We start from the raw sequence: 11,196 nt of genomic DNA, 5'->3' as shown, positions 1-11,196 counted from the left end.
AGTGTTCTCAAACATACTAATTCATTAAATAAAGCCATCTTTAAGACGGGGTGGTTCTTATCCCACTTTTATAGAAACTCTAAGGCTCAGAAAAGCACTGCGACTTGCTCAAAGTCACTTAATATTATAAGAAAAATCTAACTAGCAGAAGACGGCCTCTGGCTGGGGGCTGGTTTCTGTCCACTGTTCCCAGTGCTCACTGCACTTATTAACATGACACTCAGGCCCCGCCAGGATCTGGCCCAAATAAACCTCCTTCTCTGTTTCTTTTATAGAATCAAAGTCCTTTTGGGAATCTGCAAGGCCATGGGTAGAAAGAGGAAAAGAGAGTCAGGGCTGACAGTTCTGCCCACAGGAAATGCACACCACGTGGTCATCTTGTTTCTTCTTTTGCTTCTGTTGCCAGGAAGCTCAGCACAGCACGAGAGGAAGCTCGGCCTTAGCAACAGTGCAGGACCCCAGACTCTGCTGGCTGAGCGTCCTTTACCCTCTAACTGTTTTTGTCTTCCCGCAACACGGTGCTTTTCCCTGACCTGGCTTTCCCCCCACACTCCAAATGAAGCACGTAAGATCGTTGCCTAATTAGTCCAGTAATGAGTTCACAGAACCCAGGACTGGGTCAGGCACACAGTAGGCAGTGAATGAATGAGTGAATGAATGAATGACTCGCTCCCCATGTTATGGGGACAGCTATGAAAGCCAGGTCAGATGGCTGAGGGCTAAATATGTGGCTATGGGGTGGGATCTAGTCACTAGTTCAGAGGGGAGAAAACGGGAAGGCCCAGGGAGAGACGGGGCAGCCATTGGCTATGAGTGAAGAAGGGACAGAAGGCAGGCCGCAGGCTCAGTGGTGGCCTCTGGGGTCTCCGTGAGGACAGGCCGGGAAGGCCACGGGACTCCACGGCCCCCCTGGGGCCAGCCTGCCTCGGCGCCCCGGCTGGAGCCACCCCACAGTCAGCCCGCGGCGACACGGGGACCGTGACTGGCAGTCCCTGGATCTGGTGGGGGCGCGCGGGGTCCTTACGCCGTGATCTCTGCTGACCTGCCTGTCTGAAAACTTCCCTAACAACTTGCTACGTACCTGCGCTCTGTCTGGGCGACTCCACCTCTTCTGTCCCGGGAACGTCGATGACCGACCAAGGCCCAAATCTGCTGCTTCCCCAGGAATCAGCCACGAGGAGGGAGGTCCGTGGTGGAAGAAAGGACTCAAGCCAGCGCCCCACTCCTCGCTGGGAATCCTCGCTGGCCTCCTGATGGGCTGTGTGACCTCGGGCAAGTTATTAACCTTCCTGTGCCTCTGGGAGCAAAATGCCCTTTGCAGAGAGCAACGGGTCTCAGGACAGTGCCGGGCCTGTGGGGAAAGCTCGGAATGGGCAAAACTGGAACTCACCACGTCATGGTGTGTCTACCCCTCGGTAAGGGTGGTCTCGTGCAGCCACTGTGATGGAGACTTGGGGGAAAGTCCTACCAATGTGGGAAGGTGCTCCAGAGAGCTCCCAAAGTTTAAAGTTCCCCTGCGAGTATGGTTCTGTTATTTCCGAAAAATTGGGCCTGCATCAGAATCTGTCTGCTGGGGTTCCAGTTCCTTCCTGCACCCCTGCATTCTCTCCCCCATCTACCCTGAGCATCTTGTCCCCACAGTAGGAAGACTCCGAGGAGCCAGGCACCATGAGGGCTGGGGCCTGAGACCCTCTGGCTGCCGTCACCCCGCAAGCATCAGGCAGGAGGGGACAGGGCCGGCTCCCTGCCCTGGAGGAGGTCCAAACAGGCGGTGGCTCCCACTGGCCCGGTGTGGCCTCCTACCCTCCCAGGGCAGCCCACAGGGATGGCAGCATCTCTCCGGGGTGACGAGGCTCTGTGCCCACACCGACAGGCACCATTTGTCCGGAGCACAAAGGCCGGCGGGCACCATGGGGTCATTTCACTGCTGGGGGCTCATTCACGCTGATCCTGAGAACTGCCTCTGGGGATGCCCTGCTCCCCGCCCCCACCCCCCACCCCCATTATATATTTCCTGCTCCAGCCCCAGAGTCAGATCAGTCATTTCTCCTGAAGCCCTGGTTCCTCTTGTTGGAAAATCGTATCCGAGACCAAGATCTAAGCACACGGTCTGCTCATTGCTGCTGGGCTGCACGTGGTTTAGACCCTCTCCAGAGCTGGCTTAGCAAGGAAATGCATGTCCATACACCAATCTGTGTGCCTACGTATATGTGCGTCACTGTAAATATGTCTGTGTTCAGCCGCTGGATTTTATATTACATTAAACATGACTTTGTATGGATGCCCCCGATTCTACGCCCTCTTCCCGTGAATATCTCTAGCCTCTTCTCCTTGTTTACCTGTAAATTCCCACTCCGAGGTGACAAACCTGGTTCCCACCACCGGCCGTCCATTTACCAGATTGCTCAAGTCCAGCATCACCTGCCAGAAGAGTCAGATGGTTAACCATTGCCCCTGCGGGAGGACTGCATCAGCCAGAGCCCCAGGCTCGCAGGCCATTCCTGTGCTTTATAGACCCCACTCTTTTCCAGGTACTTAGGTCAGCACCTTGCCCCACGCACCTCAGTGAGGTTGTTTGGTGAGTTTGTCTGCAAGAATGAGGGCGAGAGCTTCTCATACCTTCGGTCTTCCTTCCTAGGATCCTATAACCTCCTAGATGATGGCTCAAATTTGCATACATTATGCTTCACTCTTTGTGCCATGAAGTTCTATGAGTTTTGACAGATGCATAATGTCATCTGTTCACAGAACCCATCATCCATCATACATATATACATATGATACATACAATTTATCATGCACACAGCTGTCATGCAGAACAGTCTCAGAGCCCTGGAGGAACCCCGTGCTTCATCTACTTAACTCTCTTGCCTCCTCCCGACACCCTGGCACCATGATCTTACTGCCTCTGTAATGCTGCCCACCCCAGAATATCATTTAATTGGTATTATATAGCCTGTACGTTTTTCAGACTGATCTCCTTCGTTTAGTAGTAAGCATTTAAGGTTGACCCACGCTTCTCATGCTTCCTAGCCCGTTTGTTTTTACCCCTTAATAAGATTCCGTTGTCTGGATGTACTGTGGCTTCCTTACCACTCCCCTGCTGAAGGACATCGCAGTTGCTACCAGTTTGGGGTGATTCTGAGTAAGGTTGCTATAAACACTCACGTGCAGGTGTTATGCGGACACGAGTCTTCACAGCAGGTGAGTAATACCTGAGATTACGACTGCTGATCAGTGAGACTGTGTCTACAAAAGACACTTCCCGTCTGTCCCCCGAGTGGCTGCACCATTCTGCATTCCCACCAGCCCTGGATAGCGGTGAGTCCCTGGTGCTCCTTGTCCCTGCAGCGCTCTGTGTGGCCCAGTGTGTGTGTGTGTGTGTGTGTGTGTGTGTGTGTGTGTGTGTGTTAGCCATTCTAACAGGGGTATCTGCATCCTGCCATCGTTTTAATTTGCAACTCCATAATGACGGTGATGTTGAACGTCTTTGCAGTTGATGCATCTTTTTGAAGTGACCTCTTACCCACTTTGAAACTGGGCTGTTTCCTTGTGGGGTTCCCTGTGAATTTGCATACTGCTCCTTCTGAGAGATGCATTTTGCATGTTTTCTCCCAGCCTCAGACCTGTCTTCTCATCCTCTCGAGACAGGTCTTTGAAGAGCAGAAGTTTCTCATTCTCATAGAATCCAGCTTCTTAATTTTTTTTTCTTCGTGGATTGTGCTTCTGTTGTTGCATCTAACGTCTTGTCATGAAACCCAAGGTCACCTCTGTTTTCATCCGTGCTTTCTGTTTTATAGTTTCCATTTTATCTCTAGATCTGTAATTTGTATTTAGTTTATTTTTCTGAAAGGTATAAGGGATGTGTCATTTAGTTAAGTTTTGTTTTGCACTTTCTTCCAGCATCATCTGTTGGAAAGATTCTCCTTTCTGCCCTGACTTGCCTTTCCTCCTTCCTCAGGGGCCAGTTGACTGTCCTTTTGTGGGTCATTTCTGGACCCCCGTTCTTCTTCCATTACCTATGGCCCATTCTTTCACTGGAGTGCTGTCCTCCTAACACTGACGCGTCTTGGTAAGTCTTGAAGTCAGCCGTGCGAGTCCTCCAAGCTTGGTTTCATCACTGTTGTGTTGGCTTTTCCGGGCTTTTGTTTTTCTATGTAAACTTTAGAATCATTTCGTTAATATCTACAAAATACCTTTCTGGGATTTTTGTTTGGGATAGCATTAGATCAATAGATCCAATTTAAAGGAACTGACAATTCAGGAACATAGACTATCTCTCCATTTATTTAGAATTTTGATGTATTTCATCAGAGTTTTATAGTTTATTGCGTATAGGTCCTGTGCATATATCCTGTGTGTATCATTTTGGATTTGTTTTTGTCTTTTAGTTTTCATTTTTTTTTTTGTTTTTTTTTTAGGGGGAGAGGTGCTATTACAAATGGTATTTGTTTTATAAATTTCAAATGCCAATTATTCATAGATGGTACATAAGAAATTGATTGACTTGTGTAATAACCTAGTATCCTTCCAGCCTGCTATAATCTTGTATTAGTTTCAGAAGTTGCCGTGTCTTCTCCTTGGGATTTTCTACCTAGGCAATCATGTCATCTGTGGACAAAATTTTATTTCTTCCCAACCTATATACATTTCTTCCCCTCATCTTGCCTTGTTGCCCTAGCTAAGACTTCCAGTAAGATGTTTAGTAAGACTTGGGGCGCCTGGGTGGCTCAGATGGTTAAGTGTCTGCCTTTGGCTCAGGTCATGATCCCAGGGTCCTGGGATCGAGTCTTACGTCGGGCTCCCTACTCAGCAGGGAGCTTGCTTCTCCCTCTCCTACTCCCCCTGCTCATGCTTTCTCTATGTCAAATAAATAAATAAAATCTTAAAAAAAAAAAAAAAAAAGATGTTTAGTAGGACTTTTGAGAGAGCACATCCCTTGCCTTGTTCCTGATGTTTGGGGAAAAGCATCACATTTCTCACCATTAAATATCAGTTGTAGGTATTTTGTGGATGTTCTGTACCAGAGTTCGCCTCTATTCCTAGTTTTCTGATATAGTTGGGTGTTGGATTTTGCCAAATGCTTTTTCTGCATCTATTGATGTGATCATACGTTTTTTTTTCTTCTTTACTCTGTTGATGTGATGGATTACATTAACTGACCTTTTTGAACGTTGAACAAATCTTCAACAAGATTGAAACAAATCCCACTTGGCCATGATGTATAATTCATGTTATGCAGAGCTAGATTCAATTTATTAATCTACTGCTGAGGATTTTTGCATCTATGGTCATGAGAGATATTGATCTAAAGTTTTCCTTTCTTGTCATGTCTTATCTGATTTTGGTATTAGGGTAATGTGGGTGCACCTTATAAAATGATTTAAAGAAGTAGTCTCTCTGTGCCTAATTTCTGGAAGAGATGGTAAAGAATTGGTATAATTTATTCCTTAAATGTTTGATGGAATTCACCAGGGAATCCATCTGGGCCTGGTGCTTTCTATTTTGGAAGGTTATTAACTATTTACTCAATTTTTTAATAGCTACAGACCATTCCAAAGATCTGTTTTTCCTTGTATGAGTTTTGGTGAATTTTTCTCACTAAAGAAATTGTTCCATTCCATCTAAGGTATTAAATTGGTGGGTATAGAGTAATTCATAGTGTACCTTCATATCCTTTTAATGCCCATAGGATCAACCATGATGACCTCTCTTACATTTGATATTAATAATTTGTGTCCCCCCCACCCCGCCAAATCTTGGTTAACCTGTAAAGAGCTTTGTCAGTTTTATCACTGATCTCTTCAAGGAACCTGTTTTTGATATTCTTGATTTTCTCTATTGTTTTCCTATCTTCAATTCCATTTCTTTCTGCTATAATTTTTATTATTCCTTCTCATCTGCTTCTTTTAGGCACAATTTGCCCTCCTTTTTTCTGATCTCTTTAAGATGGTAGCTTAGATTACTGCTTTTAGGTCTTTCTTCTTTTCTCATATATGCATGTAATGTTAAAAATACCCTCTAAGCACTGTTTTCACTGAACCCCACAAATTTTGACAAGTTGTGTTTAGTTCAAAGTATATTTTAATTTCCTTTAAGACTTCTTTGACCTATTTGTTATTTAGAAGGGTACTGTTTAATTTCCAAATATTTTGGTTTGTGGCAGCTTTTGATCCCTGTTTTTGATTTCTATTTTAATTCCACTGTGGTCTGAGAGCATAGTTTATAAGATTTTTATCCTTTTAAATTTGTTAAGGTGTATTTTATAGCCCAGGACGTGGTCTTTCTTGATGAATGTTCGTGCCAGCATGAGGTGAATGCATAATTATGCTGTTGCTGGATGGAACCTTCTGTAGATGCCAATTAGATTGGGTGGATGGATGGTGATGCTCACGTCAGCTCTCCTTACTGATTGTCTGCAGGCCGGATCTATCAGTTACTCAGGATGGGTGCTGAAGGTTTCGACCCTCATGGTGGATGCGTCTGTTCCTCTTTGAAGTTCCATCAGCGGTTGCCTCACACGTTGACGTTCTGCTTTTAAGTATACGCACAGAAAGGGCTGCTATGTCTTCTTAGAGAACTGACCCCTTTATCATTATGTATTGCCCCTCTTCATCCCTGGTAACATTCCTTGCTTATAGTCTGCTCTGCCTGGAATTAATACAACGACTCTCTCTTTTGATTAGTGCTAGCATGGCATATCTCTCTCCATTTCCTTACTTTTAATCTCTATGTGTCTCTATATTTGAAGTGAGTTTCTTGTAGACAACATATAGTTGAGTCTTCTGGTCTTTTGTTCACTCTGACAAGCTATGTCTTTGACATAGATTTAGACCATTCACATTTAAAATGATTATTGATATAGTTGAATGAATATCTACCGTGTTTCTATTTTCTGTTTGTTGTTCTTTGTTTCATTTTTTCTTTCCCTCTTCTTCTTTGGAGCATTTTGTATATTCCATTTTCTCTCCTGTCTTAGTATATTAATCATATTCCTTTTTTAACTCTTTAGTGGTTTCCCTAGAGTTTGCCTTCAGATTTACAACTAATCCAAGTCTACTTTCCAATTACAGTATTCTGCTTCAATAGTACAGGTGCCTTATGACAGAGTAAACTAATTCCTCCCTCTGGTCCTTATAACACTGCTATTGTTCTTTTCCTTTTTTTTTAAGATTTTATTTATTTATTTGAGAGAGAGAGAGGGAGAGTGAGAGAGACAGAGACAGAGACAGAGAGAGAGAGAGAGTGCATGAACTGGGGAGGGGCAGAGGAAGAGCGAGAAGCAGACTCCCAGCTGAGCAGGGAACGCAATACGGGGCTTGATCCCAGGACCCCAGGATCACAGCCTGACCCAAAATCAGACACTTAACTGACTGAGCCACCTAGCGGCCCCTACTGTTGTTCTTTTTCACTTACCTGTATATATATTTTTTGAAACTTGATTATGTTCTTTTTTAAAAAAAATTTTTTTTAAGTAAACTCCACACCCAAACTGGGGCTTGAACTCACAACTCTGAGATCAAAAGTTGCACACTCCTCTGACTGAGCTGCCCAGGTGCCCATCACTTATCCACATATTCGAATCACTCAGTACATCATTACTATTATTTCTCTCAATGGTGATCCAGTTTAGGAAGTTCTATTGACATACCTTCACCTATTGGTTCTTCTCTTGGTTGTAGCTAGTCTATTTGTGAGTCCTTCCAAGGCATTTGTCATTTCTGTTACAGGATGAAGAATGTTCTCTTTAGTGTGGGGAGCAAAATTGGCCACCCCAAAATGTGTCCCCTTATAGCACGTGGACTGTTTTAGGCTGATTAGTTTTAGGAAACAGAAGGCTCGGGAAGGAACTTTGACCTTCTCCCTGACTGCCTGAGAGAATTTAGATAGAGGACCTGCTCTGGGAAGGGAGATATCACCACAGATAACTACAGTATAATATGAACGAGGTGTGGTAGATACAGAGGGACCCAGCAAAGTCTGATTATTAACATTTCTCTCTTGGTCCCACTGTTCCTGAGTGGCCCAGCAAACATTTGTTTACCAAACATTTATTCTTTATCATCTTCCTATAAATTGCTTTCCTCCTCTTTGCAGTCCTGGACACCCACTCCTTTCTCTGTACGTGGTTCAGGATGGCACGTATACCTCACTTTGCCTGGCTGTCTTTGGAATTGCATTTCTATGCAATTATGTAATTAATTTTTATTTTCTTCTGTTAATCTATCTCCTATCAATTTAATTCTTAGATATTCAGAAGAATCATGAACGATATAGAAAAATTTTTCCTCCCCAGTGATTTGGGAAATAAAGGCAGAAGAAAAATTATTAAATTTCCTTACTACCTACAGCCTATTGACAAGTCCTTGAAACACGCAGAATGACACTCCTCTAGGAACTCAGCTGCCTCGGTGTTGACAACTTGCTAAGGGCAAGAGACAATCTTAGCCTGACCCCCAGGATCCTGTAAGTCTACTTTAACATAGAAAAATTCCTTGGGAAACTTCCTTTATCTCTAACCCCCCCGCCAAGATACGTGCTGGCAATCATCCCCCAAGCATATGGTCTACTGATAGACATCTGAAGGGTCTTATGACTCAGGTTGTATTAGACGGTATAACTGACCTTTTCCCAACAATAGCTAGCCCCCCTCAAGGTCTTGGAAACCTTGCTTCCAAAATTCCTTAGAGACTTATGCCCTCCCTGACCCCCTCCCAACTTCAAAGTGTATAATGGGCCCCTCCTCATGACCCCGGTGCGGTTCTTTCTGCCCACGGGTCCCGTCCCTGGGCTTTAATAAAACCACCCTTTTGTACCAAAGACGTCTCGAGAATTCTTTCTTGACCATCGGCTTTGAACTCTAATGTCATTCCTACATGACCCAGCACTAGGATTTCCTTTTGATTCTGTCTCCTAATTTCTATCTCTCTGCTACCTTCCTCATCTGTTCTTGCATGTGGCAGACTTTTTCCATTAGACCCCTTAACATTTTAATCATGATTATTTGAAATTCCTTGTCTGAAAATTTCAACATCTGTGTCATATCTGAATCTGTTTCTTATGCTTATTTTGTGTCTTAAGATGTGTTTTTTCTTGCCTTTAGCATGTCTTGTATTTTTTTTTTTTTTTTGGTTGAAATACAGACACGGTTTATTGGGTAAAAATGGAGATAAAAGGCCTTTGGTGTGTTTCCTGTTAGCCTGGCTAGGAGCTGAGCTGTATTTCATGCTCACTGTAGCTGTAGGCCTCAGAGGCTTCAGATTCCTCTAATGTCCTTGCTTTTGTCACCGCTGATATCTCTGGGTTTTCCTAATAACTCCTTCTTACAAGTCTGCACATTCTGCCTCTTTTGCCTGCAATGCGCCGTTAACCGTGGTGCGGTCCTGTTGATGGGGTGGTCGGGGTGGAAAAGGGGAAATGTCCAGTTTTAGGACGAGAACACTATCAGCGGTACCCTGAGCTGTGACCCTCACAAGGGCTTCTTGGCTTTTTTCATCCTCTTCGGGGACTCAGGAAGGTTGTGGGGGACTGGAGTCTGCCCATTGCCCTTCCCCCGCCAGCCCAGGTGAAAGGAGGCTCTTTCTGCTAAAGGTGTTTCCCTCGAGAGTAGGTCATTGTGATGGAACATGCCTTGAGTGTATCTCAGCCAGGCTACTTCTCCTCCCCTGCCACAGCCCCCAGGGAGTTTTCCTGGGCTTCTCACAGTAAGGACCCATCGGGGCTCCTGTGGGCAAAACCCATGGAGGTGCCCCCCCGCCCCCGGCCATTTCTCACGCTCAGCCCCTATCATGTGTCAGAATTAACACTGAAGTCATCCTTTCAGTTTGTGTCTCCCATGGTTGCTGTTCCACATAAACCGGCCTTGGCCATGACTCTCCTTATTTCTGTGTCCGGATTGGGGCTGGAGTTTCGTCCTGCCACCTCCACTCTCCGACGGTTCCAGAAAAGTCGTCGGGTTTCGGTTTGTTCAGCGTTTTTCTCATTGTAAGGATGAGAGTGGCAACTTTCGAGCTCTCTCCTTGTCACAGTGGGAACCGGATGTCCCTAAATAGACTTTTATTTTAGAATTTACAGAAAAGTTGCAAAAATAGTACATTGAGTTCCTATATACACCCACATCCAATTTCCCTATTGTTAGCCTCCCCCATTTCTATGGTACATTTGTCACAACTAATGAACCAGTATTGATACGCTATTATTAACTAAAGTTCACACTTCATCCAGATGTCATTAGTTTTTCCCTAATTTCCTTTTTCTGTCCTAGGATCCCATCCAGGGACATGGCACGGCGTTTAGTCTGCTTAGACAGCTCCAGGCTGTGACAGCTTCTCTGAGTGCTCTTGTCTTCAATGACCTTGACAGTTGGAGGAGTACTGATCCAGCATTTTGTAGACTGTCCCCGCACTGGGTTTCTCTGACATTTTGCACAGGGTTAGACTGTGCTTATGAGTTTTGGGTATGAAGACCACAGAGGCGAAATGTCTCCATTATCGTATCATATCAGGGACACATGGTATCAACACGACGTATCGCTGTTGACACTGACCCTCATCATCATCCGGCTGAGCTGCGTTCGAGAGCATAAGTCTCCACCGCAGAGTTCCTCTCCCTGACTTTCCACACTGTCCTCTTTAGAGGGGTGCCACAAAGCACAGTCCACACGGAAGGGTGGGGGAGAGATGGTCATTTGAACTACTGAATGAGGGCCGGGTGGGGATCTTTAGAGATTCTTTACCAGGTGGAGGAAATATACATTCATATATATATATATATATATATATATATATATATATGCACTTCTTCAGCAGATGGAAGGGAAATACAAATATGTGTGTGTGTGTGTATTCTCCCTCTACCTCCTAAAGGAACACACACACGCACACGCACGCGCACACACACATATAAAGTGCATAGGGCCGACCTACAGGCACGCAAACAAGGGAAGGGTGGGAGCTTACAGCTCAAGTAGGAGCACTGAAAATGGAGCTGAAGGTACAGAGCTGAGATCTTCCACTGCGGTTACGTAGAGTCCACACCATTGGTCTCATTCATTCGCTGAAACACAGTATCGGAGTCTCCGAACTACAGCAGGTGCTGAGCTCAGTATTAAGAGTATCGCGGTAACAGAAGCAGGTGCAATGGACCCCCATGTCGTCTACAGGCTGCTAGAAAAACACGTTCAAAACCGGTCACGCT

Source organism: Zalophus californianus, chromosome 9 (genome assembly GCF_009762305.2).
Source record: "Zalophus californianus isolate mZalCal1 chromosome 9, mZalCal1.pri.v2, whole genome shotgun sequence".
In the NCBI taxonomy this organism is placed as follows: Eukaryota; Metazoa; Chordata; class Mammalia; order Carnivora; family Otariidae; genus Zalophus; species Zalophus californianus.
This window is presented reverse-complemented; position numbering follows the sequence as displayed.